This window comes from Equus przewalskii, chromosome 3 (genome assembly GCF_037783145.1).
Source record: "Equus przewalskii isolate Varuska chromosome 3, EquPr2, whole genome shotgun sequence".
NCBI classification, from domain to species: domain Eukaryota; kingdom Metazoa; phylum Chordata; class Mammalia; order Perissodactyla; family Equidae; genus Equus; species Equus przewalskii.
In genome coordinates this window covers 51,158,003-51,181,792 of record NC_091833.1, presented here as the reverse complement: position 1 = coordinate 51,181,792, position 23,790 = coordinate 51,158,003, and the positions used below count along the sequence as shown (strand labels likewise).

The 23,790-nt window shown below is 38.4% G+C and overlaps 1 protein-coding gene across 47 annotated transcripts in view; it reads right to left on the bottom strand.

The window, feature by feature from the left end:
- MAPK10 (mitogen-activated protein kinase 10) overlaps positions 1–23,790 on the bottom strand; it is a 301,335-nt gene that overhangs the window by 237,383 nt on the left and 40,162 nt on the right. For 8 of the 47 annotated variants that reach the window (XM_070614445.1, XM_070614469.1, XM_070614443.1 and 5 more), the window contains one exon: positions 21,768–21,884. The exons of the other annotated variants lie outside the window; for them this stretch is intronic. The gene's annotated coding sequence lies outside the window, so the exon portion shown is untranslated. The remainder of the gene's footprint in view (positions 1–21,767; positions 21,885–23,790) is intronic. 47 annotated transcript variants of the gene reach the window in all.

The following is a 23,790-nucleotide window of genomic DNA, read 5'->3' as shown; positions in this document are numbered from 1 at the left end:
AAAAGGGAATTAGTGAAAGAGCTGGGGAAGTATGATTAAAGTCTATAGTTTGCTAATAGTGATGCATCAATGTAAATTTCTTTGTTTAGCTCATTGTGCCATGGTTTGTAAAGTCTTAACCTTGGGGAAGCCGAGTAAAGATTACATATGAAAAATGTCTGTACTGTCTTTGCAAATCTGTAAATCTAACATTACATTAAAATTACAAGTTTAAAAAATACATGAATTTACAATATATAAAATATAGGAAAAATTGGAAATTCCATATTTTATTATCAAACAGAAAAAACATTTGATTGTTGGTTTCTTGTTTGTTGATTTGATTTATCATTTTCTCTTTCTCCATCTTTCTTTCCTTTTATTTATACTAAGCCTCTGAACACCCATCTTTGGCAAGTCTGAGCAATATGGAGAAGCACACATATTCTGCACCCTGAGTGCCTAGCTTCAGATTCTGTCTCTACCACTTACTGTGTGATTTGGGGCAAATAAATTAACTTCTTGTGTCTGGTTTCCTTGTTGTATAAATGGGAAGAATACTATCTGCCACATAGAGTTGTTGTAAGAATAAGTGAATTAATACATGCAAAGCACTTAGAACAGTGCGTGCATAAAGTTAGCACCATTTGACAGAGTGACATCTCCCACTCCAGAAAGCAAAGTGAGATACCCTTTCCCTCCCTTTACTCTCTTGTTGTGATGAAGCTGACATTACTGGAGGCTGGCTCATCTAATCACATCCTTACCTGATTTTTGGTTACTTGACGGAATTTTGACTCCTGAGAGGACAACGTGTGAAGGGACAGCATTAGCAGAATTAAGCAGGTAGAAAGCTCCCAGCCCTGAAATTCTAATCAAACTCTCCCCAGGTGGAAATCAGGCTGTGTTCTCGACTGCCTACCTATTTCATTTCCTGGCCATCTTCCCACTCTGGATCGCCAGTGCTCCTGCTGCTCTGTGAGCCATCACATGCCCTTCCAACTAATCCCTTTGCTGTTCAAGTTAATTAACGTTGGGTTCTATTATTTGTAGCCAACCACAAACATGCGGTCTGTGTGCACTGATACTACGATCCAATGACCCACTTTCTAACGTCTGGGAAGAGAGGTGTCCCTGAGTCTTGCTTCTGAAAACAAGGTCCTCAGATCCCACTTTGACTGAAAAGGAATGAAGTTCATTGAGTTCGGGTTTGAGACAATAAGTTAAAGGGAAAGAAAATCCCATTGGAAATGTAGGCTCCTTGAGGAAGGGCACACAGTCTTTCAGCCGTGTCCTAATTGTCCACCATGCAAGTTCTTTCCAGTCTCAGTATAGATGGTAAATAAACGTGGATGCCTATTATTTATGGGGATTTAATTGACTGTTATAAAAATACAAGTATTGGTTGGACTATTGCAAAAAATGGTCCATAATTTGGGTTTGTTCTCAAGACATCTCTTTGTACATTAAACACTGAAAGTTCAACCTGTACCTTTCAGTGGGTGCCCCATAACAAGACTTCAATACTATAGAATGGCCAGGGTACCTTTGCATCATGCATGTGGTAAAATTATTTGGGAAGATGGAATAATTACTGAAGGGCCTAGATTACCACGTAAATGCCATGTTACTTATGTGATTGATGAGAATTCGGGAGAAATTTATTGGACGTTATAAGAAAAACTCAACCAAGAATTTAGATTATCATGTTACACAGTTAAACTACTCCTTAAGCTCAGATTGGGTAAGATTTCATAAGAAACTACAAAATAATACTCAAGTAGTTATTTGAAAGCAGAAGCAAAAGTCTTCAAGGTAGTGTGTGAATTTAATGTGTGACGAGAATGTTGCACATTGCTAATCAAGAATCAAGAATTCTGATCAAGACTCTTACCAACAATATGATATATTTAAAGATAGTCCCTCAAGGCAAATGTTGTATTAATTTTTTAATTCATGCTATTGTAATTCTGATAATTGCCTGGTTTTGTATTTTACCATGGGCTTGCTGGATATTTCTATAACTGCAAACTGCTCAGCAAAAGTAGAAACAGTGATGGAGATAATTTAAAAACTGTAGTGCAACTATAAAATAGTAGCAGAAACGAGACACTGAAGGGGGAAATACAGATCTAAAAAACCACTTTATTTTAAATGTTCTCTAAAGCCAAAAGGGAAGAGCATTCCTTCCCCTCCCCTTAGCATTTCTCTTAGAAAACTTGAAATTGTAAATGCTTTCCCTTTTTGAGACATATATAAATCTTTTTAAAAGCTTAATAAGCCTCATGACGGTCCTGCACCCCAGGAATGTATTTCCTGGAGGCCTCAGAGCCATGCCTTTGAGACGTGAACGTCTAGAAGGATGGACAGACCCATCTCCCTGTCCCTGTGGGATTTGAGTCTAGGGGCTTGGCGTCATGATGGTACTTCCTGCTTGTCCTTAAGATACAAGAAGTTTTATGTTTTTCTTTTGATGAAGGCAATCAGCATGTATGTAATGGATTGTATCTGCCTAGCTACATAAGTGGGTGAGATTTCTTTCTCCCTTTGCAATCCCCTTAGCAGATTGCCTGTGATGTGCTTCTCAGTCTGATTTAATGCTTATTCAGTAATAAAACTGTTTCATTCTTTTCTACACAGAGAGGATTCACTGGGATGGCAGAAGATTTTACATCTAATTATATTTCCCCAACCCAGCTTGTTAGTAATGGGAATAATTCCTATAGAATCTAGTTAACTTCTCTCTGAATATACTCATGCCCAGTTTTGGAAAGTCATGTAGGATATGCCATCAGACACAGAAACATTAAATAAAACAAAACCAGATCAATATAAGCTGCCAGGAGTGCTGGGGGAAAACAAATAAAACCAAATTTCTGAATAATGTGGTTTTTTTAATGTTAATTCAGTATCTCTCTGATACGAAAGTAGGGTGCATTAGAGAAAAGTAATCACAACACACAAGAGAATAGTGTCCTTATGACATGATAATAGACAATGAGCCACAAACACTTTGAAGGAATTATAATATGGTAAAACCATCTCCCAGAACACTGGAGCTATGTCAATTTTAATTCATTTTTTACAACATCCTGTAAAGGTGCCAAGAAAATTTTCAATGTTAAAGGCAATGACATTGACCAGAGTGAGCGATCCTAAGGCTGGAGTGCCTCGATACACAGCTTTGTACAATGGAGAAAGAATGCATTCATGATGCTCTGTAAAGCTAAAAAGCCCTTTGACGGAGAGTTGTTTGTAAGACAGGTCATCAGTGAAAGACTTTTGCACATCTGTTTTTCTATTCTTCTGCACAATGTGCATGAAATAAAGAACATTTCCTAGACTGTAGTCTGTAGAACACCAATGTCCAGGAGTATTATTTATACTTCATGAGAAACAAAAGGGGGGAAGGTTCTGTGGTCAGATAAATATGGGAACCCTCCTCTGGAAGTTTTACCCTCTAGGTGAGCGTATTAAAGGCTGTGAGGAGACAGGCAGTAAACAAACCAATTAATTAGAACTCCCTGAAGTTATTGGACCATGAATTCTCCTCCCTTTTCTTTTCCCTCATGCAACAATAATGATGATGATGATGATGATAATTATCTATCACTCATTGGGAACTTACTATGTGTCACAGTTTTATGTACTACTTTACGTGTAAGACTCACTTAATCCTCATAAAAATCACATGAGGAACATACTATCATTATCATCTCCATTCTACAAATGAAGAAACTGAGGCTTGGAAGGGTTAAGTAACTTGCCCACGGTCACCCAGCTTGTGATAGAGGAAGAACTTGAGTCTAGAAAACCCACATCTAGCCACTTTGCTCAGCTTCTCCTTCCTCAGTAGAGAGCTGTCATGCTCAGCCCATTTATTAGCTCAGGAAGGTTACTGCTTTCACTCCAGTTGCTCTCATTTACTCCTCTGAATGATTTCTATTCCATGGTTAGCTGGAGTCGTTTTCCCTGGTTTCCATACCTATCAGCTGCAGATCACCATTACATCGGCCCTCCCTCTGTGTTGTGGCAACACTTCTCAAGTTTGCATTTCACAGCGTTCTGTGCCTCAGTTTCCTCATCTAGATAACAGGAATAATGCTACCTGCCTCATAGGTTATTGTGAGGCTGAAACAAACTAAGACCTCAAGTGACAAGCCCTTAGAACAGCAGCCTGCCCTAGCAAGAGCTCAGTGAATATTAATAATGACGATCATCATCATCATCTGTATTATTGTTGCTGTTTTTCTCATTGATTAAGTTTCTACACAGATGGAGCTTCTGTGTGCTATAGAAAACAATGTACTGGTAACAGTTGGATAACAGCATTTGACTGCCTAAAAATGTAGTATGTATACAGTTGGAGAATTATAAACCAGTTTTTCAGTTGGTAGATCTTTACTTCTGCCAAGGATATGAACTGACAAAGAAACAAAGAATCTTCATAGCTACTTTCAGAAGAGCAAACTTTTTTCTTTCTTTCTTCCCATGCAGGCTATTGGTTGCCTTTTTCAGTCTAGTTTCCATGGCCTTAAAATGAACAGTCCCTTGGATTCTAGCAAAAATATATTGTCAGTCCTTGTCTTTGTTCCTATTGTGACTTTTTGTGTTTTCCTCTGTTTTTGTAGACATTTAAGTTGGAAGGTAGAAATGAATATATTAGAGGAAGCCAGTGAAATGCTATTTTGAACCAAAATCATGGAATCTTGCTTTTAAAGGATATTCTTAAACAAAATTTGCATCTCCTAAAAACACTTCTGAGATTTCTTTGCAGTTCCTTACTTAAAACTCAAGGAGATTTACTTATTGGAAGAGAGCAGTTATATAAGTTCAGTGTCATTTCATTCAGGAATTTCAGAGAAGCCTAATGTCTGTATAGCTACATCCACTTTTAAAGAACCGTATGGACCAACAATTCAAATCCCTTCCAGCTGTCAGTTTGCATCCCTTGATCCATGTAGCAGTAGCTTATAACTGCATTGCTTCTCGCTCTTTGGATCTGAAGCTGACTTGTCCAGCGCCTGGGGCAGCACTGGTTTTCTAGCCTAGAGCAGTGTCTCTCAACAAGGGCTTGGGGAGGCAGTCTTACCACCTTATTCCCACTGCTGTCTTCCATCGCTACCTGGAGAGGCAGTGTTACCAAATACTAATAAATAATAATAATTACAATAACTAACACTTGTAGTGCTTACTCTTGCTAGGCACTGTTCTAAGCACTTTACATATATTAACTCATTTAATTTCATTCTCACCGCAACCACATGAGGTAGGTTCTATTATTATCCTCATTTTACAGACAAGGAAACTGAGGCTGAGAGCAGTAAAGAAACTTGCCCAAGCTCACACAGCTAATAAGTGGGAGGACCAGTAACTTGCACAGCAGAAACTCAAATCCAGGCAGCCTGGCTCTAGAGTTCTTGCTGTTAATGTCAAGGCTGTGCTGAATGAGGGCAGTGTGGAATTTCTTAGGTTAATTACGGATGGGATGGAGAAGAAAGTCATAATCTCTGGAGCCTGCTCCCCGTTCCAGCTCCCCACCTAAGAGTAGCCATAGGCAGAGTAACACCTTGGTTTATGGATGATACCTCTCAGCGTCAGTAAAGACTAATGGCAGAGAAATTTAAAGGCTGAACCAACAGGATTTGGAAACTGATGGATAGAGAGCGAGTTAGAGCCTGTTTGGTAGAATGCACTGTTAACAGAGAATCAGATCTGCCCGCAGGGACCTTCAGTTGCACTTAGGAAAGACAGGAGTATAAACACGCCATTTGGATTCAACGAAGAAAGTAGTATGATTTGCTCCAGGTGTTATAGGACAAAGGCGGAGCACTTACCCAGCTGGGCGAGGAAATAAGTTCATTAAAGAGAGCTTAAAATAGCAAAATGCATTTTCCAGGATCATAGACCAATAAATCCAGTATTTCTCCTTTATAATCAATCAACAACAACTTTTTTAAAGTGTTGTCTCTGCTTGTCATGGTTAAACAGAAACATCATAATTGTATTAGAGGTCATTCTAGTTTTCAGTTTTCTCAGTATCTATTAATTATGAACTATTTCTATCCAAATGTCTTATCCACAAACTTTTGGTTTTTGCTTTTTTTTAACCAAAAATGGGCCATATAAGCTTTATGTGCAATCTAAATATATTCTTGCCCTTTTCTGTAATCTTAAGAATATTCACCACCCTAAAGGAAACACAGCTGCCATCCTTTTAGAAAAGAGTCATGAGTAATGGCTTATTCTTACATTTCTAAACATCAGGTGTTCTAAAAAATTCAGGAGAGTCAAGCTATTTTTACTGTCCCTAAATGTTCTAGTCATAATGCGATTTTCATTGTTTAAATGCTTACATTAAAATCACTCTCATTAATCCATAAATTGCACACTACTACATAAATCTACCTAACCCATTTTTTAAAAAACTAATCACTACCAGAAATAATTCAAGTTAAGTATGGTCTTCAATAATGTTGGCAATATCTAAAATTAAGCTATACTTGGAAATTGCCTAAAAATTGGATCTAATGTGTCTGCATTTTTCATGTTCTTGTGATAAAAGTGTGACCCACTGAATTGGATCACTGAGGCTTTTAAATGTATGGAAAAGAAAATCTAACATAAGAAAACAGAATAGAAAGAAGAAGTTGGATATATATACAGGCTTCTGAGGTTACCGCTGGAAACATGACCACCAAGATCAAGGAGACTAAGCAAGAAGTGGAAGAATGGCACGGTGAGGAAAGATTTGGACTGAGAACCCAGTATCCCAACCATAGCCGTAGTTTTGTCACTTCCTGAGCTCTGGCACTCAACTCTATCAAGTATAAAATAAGGCATTGGACTAGAAATCACCAATGCCAAACTCTATAAAATCTTAAGATTCTAAACTCTGCTTTTATTGTTTCAAACTCCATTTTTTGTCATGTTGGAAACTGCATGCTTTTCACTATTAAAAATTATAGTCTAGGGGCCAGCCCAGTGACATAGTGGTTAAGTTCGCACCTTCCACTTCAGTGACCCAGGGTCCATGAGTTTGGATCCCAGTTGCAGACCCAGCACTGCTCATTAAGCCATGCTGTGGCAGCATCCCACGTAAAACAGGAAGATTGGTGACAGATGTTAGCTCACAGCCAATCTTCCTTACACACACACACACAAAATTATAGTCTAAAATTTCATATGGTTTCAGAATATCATTCAAGTATTTTCTAAACCAGAAATGGGCTGCATTTTACCCAGTGCAAGATAGTAGATCATAACAATGCTACTAGCCTGATGCTTTGAGGAAACCCAGAGATTCCCTGAACTGCTTCTTTAGGGAACAGTGAGACCAAGTAATCATTGATTCACTCAATACACTTTTACAAAGTATCGCTGTGTGCCCAGGCCCTTTCTGAACACTGGCAAATCAGAGCTGAATGTTAATGGTCTTTTCCTTCCAGGGGCTCACAGTCTAATGAATGAGAAAAATTACTCCCAATTAGGGTATGGTTTTTTAAGTGCTGTGATAGGGCTGTAAATAGGGGACTATGGAAGCTCAGAAGACAGACCTTGATTCATTCATTCTACAAATATTTATCAAGCACCTGCTATGTGCCAGGCACCATTCTAAGTACTACATTATAGAGCAATGAAAAATAAAAGTAAAAAAGACCAGCCCTAGTGGGACAAGAGAAAAGAAACCCAAAAAATCAAATAAATATACACTACCTTGCCATATGGTGATGAAGGCTATTAAGAAAAATAAAATAGGACAGGGAATATAGAGTGGTGGAGGATCCCATTTTAGATAGCGTAGCCAGAGACAGCCTCTCTGCTGATGTCACACTTGGGCAGACATGAAGGGAGAGAAGGAGCACTGAGGATATCCCAGGAGTGTTCAGGAAAAGAGTATCCACAGAAAAGGCCCTGAGGCAGGAACGCATTTGGTGTCCAGGTAGAAAGTGACAGGGAAGAGATGGAAAGGCAGGTAAAGACTAGAGCACATAGGGCCTGTTGGACATGGTGAGGAGGCTGGATTTGCTTCTGGGAGGATGGAAAGTCAGCAAAAGTTTTTGAGCAGAAGAATGACATGATCACATTTTTATTTTTAAAGGACGATTCTAGATGCTACATGGAGAATGAATTATAAAGAAGCAGAGGCAGAGAATAAGAGTCAAAGCAGAGAGAAAAAATTAGAATATAACTTTTATATTTATGTTATTATATACATATATGTGTGATTATGTCATTATATTATGGGTTATCTTAATATATAATGGCATAAATTATATTCCATGTTTATAATAGTTATGTAAATCACATATATACTGTAATATATTATTTTATAATAATATAAATATAATATTCTTATATTCTAAGAATATCATATTCAAATATGTAATATAATATGTTATATAATTATAATACATAATACATGTTATATTATTACATTGTTCTTTGTTTTTATATTCCTAGAAAAAGAATGATGATGGTTTGAAGTAGGGAAGTAGCTGTAATGGCAGAGAGAAATATCTATTTGAAGGAAATATTTTGAAGTTAGATCCGACAGGACTTGCCACTGGATTTCCTGTGAGATATGGGAGAAAAAAAGGGGTTGTGGAAGACTCCTAAGTTTTATTTTGAGAACAAAGTGAATAGTGATGCCATTTATTGAGATGGCAAAAAATAGGTGAAGAAGCTATTGGAAGTGGGGCTGAGAACCAAAATTTTATTTTGGACGGATTAAATTTGAGATAAGTGTAGATGAGCTGTCAAGTATGCAATTATACATAGAGCTCTGGATAGAATGGTGAGAGACGTCAGGGGTGGAAATATAAATTTAGGTGTATTTATGCGTATTTAGCCTCAGGATTGGGTGAACTGATATAGGAAGTGGAAAGAGAAGAAAAGAAGTACGATGTTTGACCTATGGAGCACTCCAACATTTCTAAATCCCAAGAAGGAGAAACCAGCAAAGAAGCCATCAGTAAGACAAGAGGAAACCTGGGTGCACAGCCCTGTGGTGGCAGAGTGACCTACCGCATCAAGAGCTGCCAAGGAGGATGAGTCACACGAGAACAAAGAACGGACCAGTGGATCTAACCTGCTGTTCCTTCTTCCTGGAATGCTATTCCAAGTGTTCACATAGTTGGCAATCTCTCTTTCTTCAGGTCTTTACTCAGAAGTTACCTTCTTGGTGATGCTGGCAATGGCCGCCCTATCAAAAATGTCAACCCTCTCTCCCAGTGATTTGTGTCCTCATTCCCAGCTTTATTTCTTCTCCTTAGCACTTTATCACTATGTAAAAGACTAAACATTTTACTTAATGTCTATTTTCCTCATTAGAATAAATCCATGATGACAGGGATTTGGGTCTGTTTTATTCATTGCTGTTTCCTCAGCAACTAGGACAGTGCCAGGCACCCAGTTGGCATGTAGCACCCAATAAATACTGATTGAATGAATGAACAAAGCCATCATTCACTTCCTCAGGTCTAGGAGCTTTACAAAGTTGGCCTTTTTTCTTTCTTTTTAAATCAAAGCTTACCTTTGGGCATAGACTCATATATTCTTCTGGTAAAAAGCAAATATGTAATAGAAAGAGATACTTGCATATTTCTTCAAAATGTTGAAAGACTAGCTTGCTAAAGTCTACCAGACAGTATGTAAACCACACATAGAGTTGGATGATGCAAGGATGTCTAAGGCAAGGAGGCCACTCTCAAGAAGCATTCAGTCTGGTGGCGAAGAAAGACTTGTAAATGGGAAAACTATAGCACAGTATGATAAGTGCAAACACAGGTGAGACCAATGGAGGCCTAATCACTGGGGCCCAGACATGTGGAGAACTGGGTCAGACTTCACCTGCATGTGACAAGAACATGACAGCAGAACAAAATCTGGGATTTAAGCCATTTGTTCACTGAATATTTATTGACATCTCAGCACCATATTAGGCACTGAGGATACAAAAAGCAGAAGAAACACAACCTCTTCCCTTACAGAATTCAATCTGGCAGAGTTTATAATCTACCTGGGTGAAATCAGGACTTCAAAAAAGTAGCTGTTGAAATGCTTTATAGGTCCTGAGTCAGCCAATTCTAGGTAACCGCGCAACACATCACACTGGCCTCCACTGGAGCAGCTAAACATGTTCAGATGAATGGTTCTTGGTGAAAACATCCAAGCACACCCCATCACTGGCCCAGTGGTTACAGAAAAAGCACAAGGTTTTTTTTGAGCAAAGGCAGTCAACTGAGTTCTACACATTTTTTTTAGAGAAATGCATTTAGCTTTGGTATTTCAAACTGAGACATGGCACTGGAAGGCTAGATGCTGGGATAAAAAAATGTAAATCATAACATTTCAGCATAAATTTTTAGTTTTTCAGGTAATCCATTTCTAAGTACCGGCTAACTCCTAGATGATTTTATATTGCACTGGTACTTGCCAAATTCCAAACTTGAAAAGACTCCAAGGAGCTAAATGCCCTTGAGTTAAAGCAGAAGGACAAACATATTTACTCACAAGGGCTAATGCTACAAACTCCTGTAAGATAAAATATTTGGGAGTGACATGTAAATAAATATATGGATAGTCATATAACATTTTTCTCAATAATTTTATAATTTTTGTGCTTATAGTGAAGGAAAACTTCAGGCAATCATGCTTCTCTCAGGAAAGACGACTATTACATCAAACCTTTTCTTGCAGCTTCCTGAACCACGGTGTTATTTCACTAATTGAGCCCATGGAGAGAAATTCTTAATTCTCAGATTTTACAGTGTTGCTGATTCTGACGATTATTTATAAGGAAGTGGGCCAATTAATCAGGGACCTTGCAAAGTTTTCAATATTTGTCTAATTATTAAAGTTAGAATTCTTGTTTTAGAAATGGTGTCCAGTATTCTATTTCAAATAAAAAGTTAAAAAGAACATGCAGAAATGTGTGCAACTGAGTGACATCAAAAAAGAGTAATATATTATTAACCTCAATGACTATTAAGAAAACATAATCTTTCCCTCCACATCTCTAGCACAAAATCATAAAATGTTGAAGAATAATCCTCATTTTATTCTGTCAACAACACATGGGAGGAAAAAGCATTTGAGCAAGTGAATTAGGCGATTCCTGGGCTCAACTGTGTTTGTGGTATAGAAATAATAGATGTGTTTTGAACAGTGCTGACAAGTCAAAGGGTGTGGACAGCTTCAACAAAGGGGATGATTTGGGGGATGGAGGGGCAATGAAACCGTTTCAGAGAAGGCTGTGGCAGTCTGTGATCTTATAACAGTTTTGTACAGCTCACTCTTGTTTCCCTGCCCAAGCTGTCACACTACACCGCTCCTTTTATGAGAAAGGTAAAAATGCATAAAACTAAGTTGGCGTGAGATGCTTTGTCAAGAAAGTCACTAGCAAAGTACCCATCTATCCTAAATTTCCTTCTCTCTCTATCTACAAAGGCAATTATGTCTATGGTTTCACTAGACTACATTAAACGAGATTATTGAGTCTTCAACAAAATCTAAAATTGATTTCATGTCCTCTATTTAAAAAGGCAATAGGGCCAGCCGCAGAGGACTAGTGGTTAAGTTTGCCACACTCCGCTTTGGCAGCCTGGGTTCGGTTCCCGGGCATGGACCTACACCACTCTGTTAGCAGCCATGCTGTACTGGCGGCTCACATACTAAAAAATAGAAGATTGTCACAGATGGTAGCTCTGGGCAAATCTTCCTCAGCAAAAATAAAAGACAATAAAAAGTGTGGATATATTTCTATAAAAAATTAATGTGCGAAAATGTCATTACCTAGGGGGTCAAACTTTCAGGTGTATGGAAATATCAAATATACAGAATTATTCATTCCTTGTGAGTTAGGTGTTTACTGTACTTTTGAGACATAAAAACTTAGAGAATATTCTCTAATTACTACGAAAGGAAGAGAAGACTGACCTAAGCCTGTATCTATGAGGTCAGATCTATTTAGTGTGCTGGGGTGAAGGAAGAGCACAGAGCATTTGTGCTTTAGAATGAGTTTCATTTACATCTTCTGTCCGGTGTTGTAACATTACTCGTACCCCACTTAGATCACCTTGGCTGCTTACTGGGAACCCCTGAAGCTGTCTGCTTGAGGGCTTTTCTCTGGCCAGGGGAACGCGCTCAACCTGCATGCAGGACAAACCGGAAGCGCAGTCAACACCCACAGATGCAGTTCTCAACAAATGATGGAGGAGGAGTCCAGATATACCCGGCTTCCTCACTCGTCAGTGGTGGTAGCTCTCAGGTGTGGTAAACTCTCCTACCCACCAAGGTCCTCTGCAGGACAGAGCCTTTGGTCTATCCAGTCAGTGAGCTAACACACGGTTCCGTGTCTTCTTTCCCTCCCTTCTCTCATCGTCCCCACTCTTCCACTCATGTTTCCTGGGATCACCTCCCAAATGAACTATTCTGCATGCAAATCCTTGCCTCCGGGTTTACTTTGAGATGACCCAATCCAAAACACGTGGGCAGAATTTGTGCTTCTGCAGTATGTAAGTTTTTAAGTGTGGGCCAGAGTTCACGTAGAAATATAAACAGGCTCGTTTCTGAAAGGCTTTTAATTAGTCCACGTGTTTGGCAATCAGAAGTTATACCAGGACTTCTGTTTCTCCCCATGAGGGATTAACAGCCAAGAGAAGTGCCCTCCTGCAACTCAAAAAAAAAAAAGATTTATATATGGAAATAAGTATTTTCTGACACTGGACAACAGTCAGAGCAAGACTGGGACCCATGAGAGAAGAAAAACAAATGAAGCGATCTCCACACTTTCTCCAAATTATTGCCTGGAGGCAGCTTTAAAGTAGCAGAGGAGAAGGCTGAGGAAGCTCGGAGGTCTCAGTCTCACGCCGGCAAGGAGATGGGCGTTCAGGGAGGCTGGGGCGGCTGGAATTCACAGGGCAGAGTGCCAAGCAGGAGAGAGCTGCAAAGCAAATGCTCCTGCAATCTGGGGAGAAAGCCCTTTGAGGGTTGCCGAGTACCAATGAGCACACATCTGGGTTGGCACCCCACAAGGCTGCAGAAGAACCTCCCGAAGCAGTTCTCAGAGCTCAAGCCAGGCTGGGAACAGTTTGTCGTCCCACCGGCCAGAGTGGAAAAAATTGGTAATCCTTGGAACTTGGGAAGGTCCCCAGAAGACAGTCGCAGCTAAATTAGTCCTAGGTTAAAGGCTGCTGTGGACCCGCCAAAATAAAGCATAAATGCAAGATCTGAAAAGGTCAACGTGATCCAAAGTAGCTTAATTGTGTGCTAGAACACAGCCCAACACTCATATCCCCCAGTTTTCATGTCTACATGGTTAAAGAATAAAATAAAACAATGTTCAAAATATCGTGCATCCAATAAAAAATTCCCAGGTACGCAGAGGAACAGCAAAATATGACTCTAAGCAGGAGAAAAAAAATCAGTCAACAGAAACAGACTGAGGAATGGCAGAAAGTATGGAATTAGCAGACAAGGACCTACAGGCAAATTTTATGAATTTTATAAATGTGCTCAGTATGTAGAGAAGACATGCACATAATGTGTAGAGAAATGGAAGACATAAAAAAGATATGAATGGAACTTCTGATTATGAGAAATACAATGTCTGAAATGAGAAATTCCAAAGAATGAAAGTCAAAGTCTTCACTGACACATGAGGCCTACCACTTTCCCACTCTTGCCTGAGGCCTCAGGGCCTTTGCACCAACTAGCTGCTCTCTCTGCCTGAAGTACACACCCCAGATTCTGCTTGATTGCTCCCTCACTTCCTCAGGTCTGTGCTCAAATGTCCCCTTCTCAGTGAGGCCCTCCCCATTTAAACCTGTATTCTCCTCTCTACTCCTCAGCCTCCTTTCCTGCTTTATTTTTCTCTATAGAATTTTTCACCATCTAACTTGTTCTATACTTTACATATGTATTTTGGTTCTTTGTCAGTTTCCCACACAACACTGTAATCTTCATGCAGGCAGAGATTTCTTCCCCTGTGTTCACTGCTATGTCCCTAAAATCTACAGCAATTCCTGGCACATAGCAAGTGCTCAAAGAATATTTGTTGAATGAATATTTTAGAAAAATAATTCTGGCTCCAACGTGTATTGATTTGTCTACTATGAAAAAAAATTTTTAAATGTGGTTTTATAAAACTATGAAATAGCATATCTTTTCATATTATATCTTCTGGCATCAATATACATCTTCATATCAGTAAGTGTGTGCTCTCAGCATTTCCCTCCTCCTTTTCTCCCCTACTAATAAGCCAAAGGCTATTTTTTCCCTCCTCTGCTCAACACACAAACTGAAAGACTCAAAGAATCTAGCAAAAATGCAAAACAGAAAGATTTGGTTACAATGCTTTCTTCCTGCTCCTAAAGATTAGTTAAGACTGGGCTTGAGGGAAGGAGAAGAAAGAGCGGAGCAGTGACTAACTTATAAAGAAGGAAGGGCTGATGCCTCAGAAGTGGGAGGGAGGAACAGGACCTCCCATCCAACAGAGCACCAATGAGCTATGAGGAGCCAACCCTGGGCGGCTCTACACTGGACAGTTAGCCCTGAACAGAGAGATGGATGCTTTTCGTGAGAGGGGACCTGAAGTAAAGCTCCACCCTGCTGATAAAATGGAATCAAGTAGAACCAGGTAGGAATTTCCCTATTAGATGAGATGAAAAAACAAAAGAAGAAAAATTATAAAGCAGTATTGATTGGTGAACATAAAATTGGAAAGCATAAGTAATTTTCTTTGCCTATAAACTATTTAAATGGCACAGGAACTCTCATGCCATAGACATAAGACAAGGGACCTCACCCACTCTAAGAAAGAAGAAAAGCGCAAGTACTCACTAAACTTAGAATTTTTAATAGCTTCTACCATCATTTCTTCTTCAACAGTGAGAATTGCTTGTATCTCAGTCATTTGATGACCTTGATTTATTCATTAAAACATTTTTTTTGTAAATTCTGTTCCTAGGGCCTTTACCTTAAGAAAAATTGACTTCTTATAGCCTTAGTATTGGAAGAGATGGACCTTAAGCTGTCAAAGCAGTGGTTACCAAACTTCAGCATGCATCAGAATCCCCTGGAGGGCTTGTCAAACAGGCTGCTGGGCCCCACCTCAGAGGTTCTGACTCACAGTTCAGAGGTGAGGCTTGAGAACCTGCATTCTAATGAATTCCTAGGTGATGTTGATGCTGTTGGTTGGGGTACCACACTTGTAAGAACCGCTGACTAAAGTATGGTATTTAACTCTTAAAGGGGTATAAGCATGTCTGGCTTCCATTAGCTGCTTTGTCTTTCTTGAACAACTTACATCCCTAGTCCCCAGCACAGGGTGGGCTCTCAATAGATATTTGCTGAATGAATGAGTTAGGTCTGTTTGTAAAGCCAAACTAAAGCAATCATACATCATTATATCCACACTGAATTTTTTACCAGTTAGAGATATAAAACCTCTATATTATGAACATAGTTTGTAAATGAAAGAGACATTTATAGAATAAGGCTTTAGTTTTTTGTGTTATTTAATAAGTTGAGACTTTGATTTTACACCATAAAAATATCATGTTAAAATACCATTCTTTAATTATCCAGAGCTAATGAGAAAATTGAACTGATACATAAATGGTTAATTCAAGTCAACGAAAGGCTAAATGACATCACTGTTCGTGGTGCCAACTCAAGTTTTGCAGTAGCTCAAAGGAAAAAAAAAAAGGCAGGTGGGGGGTGGCGATATTTGAGGCATCGTACCACATACAGCACTATAGCAATACTGAACACAAAAGCACCTGGCTGGGCCACCATCACACACTCATCATAAGCTAATGTTTTGCACAGATGCCTTATTTGTATGTATCAACTTGTGTGATAGCTTGTTAACATTAAGAACATGCAATGCACAAAAATATTTTATTAAACCATATTTTTAACTTTTTAGTATTATACTTTGTGATGCACTATTACATTTTTGGGTCATCAAAATAAGAGACTGATCATTTAAAATTAATTTGTTTCTAAAAGAGGAACAAGAAACCAGTAACTAAAATGATGACTCAAAATGGTGGTACAACATACTCAGAAGGAATCAAGCAAACAAGTGAAACATAAAAATCAAAAAAAATTTTTTCTACCAAACTTAACATCACAATTTATTTTCAGCAAAACCACACCATCTATCATATTAATTTAATGCTGTTCATTTGAATTTTATTTTTTAATTTGACTGGTATTTAATTTATAAATCTGTTGGTATTATAGTCATATAAAAATTATAAGCATAAAGATGTTATATAGTCTTGTTTGTACGTTTGAATAATTTTATAATAAAAAAGATTACTGATGAGAATTTTTTCCCTGTAATTGGCTCCATACGCATTATTCAATGTTATCATTTTCTTAACTATTTTTCCTATCTCTAATCTTGCCTCTGCTCTAATCCTTTCCCTACTTTGTAGCCAGAGTTGCACGTGTATGACACAAATCTTATCATGTCCCTTCCTTCTGATAAACTTTTCAATGGCTCCCCCTTTTTCGTCTGGATAAATTCTAACTTCCCTAAAATGACATAGAAGATCCTTCATCATCTGGCACCTGCTTCTCTCTCCAGACTCATGGCTGACATCTCCTCGTCTCCATCCATAGTCACTTGGACCCTTTTGGTTTTCTGGTTTTGTTCTCATTTGGATCAAAGTCTTTGTCTGTGCTGTTCCATCTGCCTGAAATGCTGTTCTCCTAATCTCATTGGACCTGCTTAACTCCATGTCTTTTGTAAGACTTAGCTTGGATGTCAATTCCTCTTAAGTCCTCGCCAACCCTCTCCACAGCACTCCAATTACCCATAATAATATTGTCATTTCCTGTTTTCTTGTGTGTGTTCCCCAAGAGTCTGTGGACACTTCTAGAGCAGGCACTGTGCCAATATTAATTATTGAATTCCTCTCAAAATCCTGGCATGTAAAAAGCGCTAAACAAACTTTTTAAAATATAAGAATGAAACAATGATAGAGCAAATAGATCTGAATTTATACAATTTTTAAATAAACCAAGCCACTATCAGATTACTCACCCTGGCGACCCTCCTGCAGTCGTCAGGAAAGCTGGAGTGCTGAGCTGTGGTGAACCCCAGAAGCCCTTCCCTGGGGATGCCTTGTCCCTTTACAGACACTAAACACCCTCAGCACTGGGCCTGAGAAATGATCCACAGTCTCCAGCCTGGGAAGCTCCATGAGGGCAGCAAATGTCTCCCATTGGATCCCAGTGCCAGGCACATAGAGCATGCTTAATAAATCCTGGTTGCCTACTATAACCTGCTCACAGTTCCTGACCAGCCTTTTTTCTGGCCATTAGTGCATGATCAGATTTAATTCAGACAGCCAGCTGGATATTTGTTCCTGAACTCTCAGTGACTTGCCCAAATTTAACTTTTATCCCCCATCACCTTCCTCTTTTGTTTTGATTTACTTTCTCCCTTGTACTCAACTTCCAAAAACTGAAAGCAGTTGATGGGTAGCGTGGTTTTGATTTAGTTCTCTGTTTTTCTTTCCAGAGACAAGAGGTAGGAAGAATGAGAAACGGATTTGGAGAAAAGAGGATAGAAAAAGTAGAAAGAGAATAGTCTGCTTTTTTTCCCTCCTGAAGCCAATATTAACAGCTGGTGCTAATGTAACCTCTAAATTTCTATTTATAAGGAAAGAAACCTGAAGAGGCTACCAATTATTTGAATACTTATGAGATACGACCTTCTTGTTATGGGTCCATAATTTAAATCAATTTGGTGGTGCAGTAAATAGGGATTAGACTAAAATAAGGAAATTAGTTTTCCAGAATAAAAGTAATAATAATAATAATACCTTGTTCATTTTTAACTTTAAGTATGTCAATATTCGTGAAAGGGAACTTAAATAAAAACTTTAAATAAAAACTAAAAGGAAATGAGATTACAGACTTGATTTTGGCAACATAAATATATTAACTAATATAAGATTAATATTAATTTATCTCAGTACTTTGTAAATTTGTTATCAAGATTTCCTCTCTCTTAAACTCTCAAGACTAGTCTCCTAAAGGCAAAGAAAAAAATTACTATGTTATGCAATTTACAAAGGAAGCATCTGGGGAAGGGAGTTAATTATAGTATTTGAGAGTAAAAATACTACCCTTTATCACTGTTCATGAATTTGCTAAACTGGAATATTATGTGGTAAGCAGTATTCAGATCTTTCAAGGGAGATAATAACACATTTCTTATTATAAGAGGGCTATGAGGATTAATTAGTTAATATTAGTAAAGAATCTTAAAGATGAAAGCTGCCCTTCCTTCTTTAAGTGTCACCGAAAGCATCAAACAAGTGACAATCCATATTCCCTTCTTCAGGTTTTGAAAAGGTCCTTCCAGTACTGTGCAATTATCTAACTTTTTCATGTTAGAATCCAAAATTTGAGCCCCACATCCATGCACAAAAATGTTCAGTTCTTTTCTGAAAATACCTATAATATCATTCAGATCAATTTGGGGTTTTCAAAGATCAAAAATGCCCATCCTAGGAATGATAGTATGAAGATTGTTGAACCTCATTTGCTTTCCAGAATTTGATGTTATACACAAATACTCAACTTAAAATTCCTCTACAATGAAAAAAGATTAAGAATAATATAAAACACCCATGATTTATACAACAGCTTCAAAACGCCATGTGGTATATTTGTAGAGCTTTCCTTACATATCTCTCTTAAAAACAATGGGATATTCAGAACCGATTATTCCTGGAATTCAATTTGCCTTTCCACCCTCTGGAATTTGGGGCCACAGGCAAGATAACTATGCACCCAAGTTCAGACACTGGTAGCAAAGAGTGAGCGTCTCCCTCTCAATGGCAACATCTTCAGGCAAAGAAAGCAAATTTTAAAGGGATAAAAAAACAAGCTAAGCCTAAGAAGGGGGGAAAAGCAGATGAGAAGGGCATAGACTGTAATTCTGAAGGGTTTTGAACAAGTTCCCTGAAAGAGCTTCGGGCACCAGAGCAAGGTTTCTCAACCTTGACACTACTGACATTTGTGCCAAATAAGTCTTTGTTGTGAGGGCTGTCCTGGGCACTGGTAGGAGGTTTAGCAGCATCCCTGGCCTCTACTTATAGATTCTGGCAGCATTTTGCATCACGCTCCATCCCCTGACAGGTTATAACAACCAAAAATAACTCAGTTATTAACCCCGATATTGTCAAATGTCTCCCCCGGGGGAGGACTGTCCCCAGCTGAGAACCAGGGACAAGATTTGGCACAAGGAGACGAACAACATTGGAAGTGCCCGCCTACAACAACCACTTGGAACTTTCATTGTGACAAGGTGGAGGGGATGGCCAATCCGAGAGTTAGAGTTAGAAATTACAAGTGAGGCCACCAAAAATTATGATTATTTGGATCCACTAGCTGAGGGAAAGAATTTGGATAAGAAGAACCACCTTTGAGTGATGTCTGCTGGGAACAGACACTTAGAGTAGCCACAGCCATAAGTAACTGCCAATGGAAGCTCCATATCGTATACTCAGCAGTGAGGGTCATGGTATGGAGCTATTATGCTCTTTAATGAAGAGAAGAGTCTACTAGCGTCTTCCAGGAAATTTGATGGGCTTAAATACCAGAAACTTCTTGCAGGAGATTCACTGAGTTTCATTTAATTCATTAAATATTTATTGAGCACTCAATATGTGTCAGGCCCTGTGCTGGCTGTCAGGAATACAAAGATAAAAACAGTCTGCCCTCAAGGAACTTATGCTCCAGAGAGAAACACAATTATAACAAGACCGGTAGGCAGATTCCTGGTACAGGTTGTGACCCAGGCAAAGAGGGTCCCAATTCCCCACACTGAAACCACCACGTAGCTAGAACTTCAAAATCATAATACTCTTTATTTTTAAAGAGCAAAACCTGCTTAGCTTTTTCTCTATTCAAATGCTCTTATTTTTGCCCCCCTCTCATTGTAAATTTCTCAGGCATTTCACTGGCATTTCAGGCAGCTGCTTTTTCTCCATTTCAGAGCAATCAATATATGAATGTTTTAAATAGCAAAAAAGTACTTCAGCTGCATATTTATCTTTCTGCTGGCATACATGTGCACACTCATTTGGATTTACGTGCTGCTGCTAGCCAGCCAAAGTCAGCAAGCCTTCCTGAAAAAGCATTTGACTCAATGATGACCGAAGTACGGTCATTTCTCATTCAGGCCTAGCTGACTAATAATAGCAAGGTAACATTATTAATAAAATACTGGTATGGCTAGTTAGGGAATGGACAATCCAACTACGTACAGTTTTTAACTCCCTATGGGCAAAATGCTCACTACTTTTCCACATGATTCCCAGGCCCATCTTCAGTGCAATTGAAGCACAGCCTTTGTAGACGAGTCGTTAGTATTCAGAATAAGAAACAATTGCTTGCAACAGGAAACACAGAAGCCAGACATTTGGCAGCATCACACAGAGTTCACTGCTGAAGCCAACCAGCACAGTGACTCTGGGCTGACAGTAACTGGCCTGTGTTGCCATGGAAACAGCAGTGAGCTGTGTTAGTAAATAGTGTGGGTTCTCTCACCTGCCTGGATGTAAATTCAGAATTTACTGTTAATTTTTAAGTCCACTATTTCTAAGTGACCTATTTATGGAGTAAATACTAGAAATCACTCTTTGCTTCAGAAAAAACATGCCAACATTTGTAAAGACATCTGAATCTTAAGGAATCCAAACACAATGAAATTTTGTTCTGCAGAATACCTGACAAAAAAAACCCAGTCTATCTGTTCATTCTAATGGTTGTTTATTTTGCCAAAAACTAGTTCCTAAAAATACATAAATAAAATAAAAATAAATAGTAAGGATGTCAGGGTAACGCTCATCACCAAGAAAAAGACTCTTCCAAAATCAGGGTGCAGTTTCAAACCACTCTTTAACTTTGTTTCAAGTCATAGCTGTAAAAAAGTCATATTTATTTTAAATTTCTCTCATCCTCACTTATAGCTGAATGAGCTAAATAAAGCTTTCTCCTGCCCACTTTTGACTCCAACATCCCATTGAGGGAATTCCTCTGTCTTGATAATTACAATAACTATTACCAGTAATTTACAGATGTATAAAGTACGACAGAAGAAAACTGTCTTGAGTATAGAAATTCAGGGGGAAAGCATACGGTAAGCCTCTAAGTCTCAGCTCTCTTAATCCATATCTCTCCTAGGTCACTCTAGCTTCATTGAGGCTCTTCTTTCAACTTTTTTCAATTTCATGCTAAATTAAATTTTCTCATAAAGTCTACAGGTGAAAAAGTTATTTGGTTTTTTGCTCTGAGCAGCCAATTCTCCCCTATCAACAATCACCCTCTTCTGTGACTTCTACTTTCATTCATCAATAAACGTTTACCAGGTAAACATCGACGTGTCATGTGCTATATGCTTGGCAAAGGAGGAAATGGTACAAAGATAAATAAAACACGTTTTCTGCTTTTGAAGAGCTAGTCTAGTGGGAAAAACAGAAATATAGCTAGATAGACCACAATTTGGTAAGCGCTGTAGCAGACATAGATGTAAAGTGCAATGAGAGCATTATGAGGTAAAAAGCTAATTTTGCTTAGGGAAATAGAAAAGGTCCCATTGAGAAAGCGGTATCTTCACTATATCTGAAAGAGCAAAGAGGAGATTTATACCTGTTAGTTGGGAAAAGCCGGTACTAAAATACAATTTTCATAAAGTTAAAAACATTACTCTCACTCATATATAAACTGAGCGTGTGTCAAGTAGTTTGACTTACAGAGATTTACGTCCTCCTCTGGACAAACTTCCTTTGCATTGCCATGAACAGGAATCATTTGTATTGCAATGGAGAAGAGTCATTTGCATCGCTCTCAGTTTTCTACATCTTCTACCACTACAAAGTTGTAAAATAGCCTAGTCAATAGAAAGTCAGTCAACTCCGCCTACCCCTGTAGAATCAACAATTCCCAGAGGAAACTCTGGATGACACCCCGTAACCCCTTTAGTGCATTTCCAGGCCTTGAACAATTTTTCCTGACACAGAAAAGAGGCATCCAAGATTTGGGGAAAATACGCTTAAAAACAGAGATGTGACAAAGTAAGTACTTAGATAGGACTAAATATGACGCTATGGGAGGAGAGGGGCGTCAACGCAGTCACGGAAAGAAGTTAACGTTACACTGGAATGGGGGTTTGGGTTCAGTTGTGAAGGATCTCATGTGCTGTGCAAAAGAGTTTTGACTTTGTCCAAAACCACTGAGAAGCCATCGAAGGATTTTAAACTTTAAAGTGTCAAGCTAAAAGATGTTTTCTGTTTCCCCACTCTTAATTCTTAATTTATTCAAATCTGCATTTTTTTACATTTATGGTTTATTTGGGGGTATTTCATATCCCAATATTGAATTTATTACTGTTTGTTTTCTAAACTTCATGATGTCTCTATTTCTATCCATATTTCCATTCATAAATGCTAACCTATGAAAAAGTCATGTAGACTTTGGAAAACTCAAGCAATTTTCACTAGATTGTTTTAAGATTACTCCCTGGAGAAAGCTATGTTTCCATTAAATAAGAATATAAAAAATCATTTTCAGTAACTAAAGGATAGTTAGTCATATACTGGAATAAAGAATCATGGGGCCCAGCCCGGTGGCACAGCGGTTAAGTGCACACATTCCACTTTGGCAGCCCGGGGTTCGCCGGTTCAGATCCCGCGTACGGACACAGCACCACTTGGCAAGCCATGCTGTGGTAGGCGTCCTGCATATAAAGTGGAGGTAGATGGGCACAGATGTTAGCTCAGGGCCAGTCTTCCTCAGCAAAAAGAAGAAGATTGGCAGCAGTTAGCTCAGGGCTAATCTTCCTCAAAAAAAAAAAAAAAAGAATCAAAGAAAAAGTAATTCTAAAAGATAACGGTAAAGCAGAAGAACAGATATATGATTTTATTGTTGTTTATTTCAAATTTCAACAAAAATTGAAATAAAACAAAAAGTGACACTGCCATTTTCATTTTAAGACAAACAGGAGTCTGTGCTAGTACTCATTATTTTTAAAAAATCAAGGAAATGGAATCAATTTTCATGCCAAAGATTATCACAATTTAAAATAATACAATTATCGTACAAAAAAACATAATCTGTTTGATAATATTGGGACTTTATTTTATATACACTAATGCCAGAATTATCAAACTTTTCTCCAGACCCTCTTAAAAATAATTGAGGACCCCAAAGAGCTTCCATTTAGCATCATTAGAGCTATCAGATTTCCCATTTCAGAAATTTAAGCTAAGAAAATTTTTGTGTCTATTTGTTCAAATAACCATAATAAACCCAAAAAATATTAACAAAATTAATCTATTTTCATAAAAACATTTTCCCAAAACTGAGTGAGAAGAACGGCACTGTGGTATATTTTTGCAAGTCTCTTTAATATCTGGCTTAATAGACGACAACCAGCTTCCCATATTGGTTTTGCATTCAATCTGTCGAGCTATCACATATCGTGCAGCCTCTGGTAAACTTTACTGTATAGTCCTGAAAGGATGAGTGTGAAAAAAGGTAAATAGTATCTTGGCATTATTATGCAAAGATTTTTGGCCCTGCAGATTTCTTGCAAGATCTCAGGAACTTCCAGGGACCCCCAAAGCACACTTTGAGAACCACTGCATTAATGTATTCCCCAAAACTACTTTCTAATCTCTCCAATCTGGTCAGAAGCAAATTAGTTGCATCCATTTAAGAATCCCAAAGATACCATTACATTTGGTCTTAAAACTGTAAATATGATGTAGTGTGCCC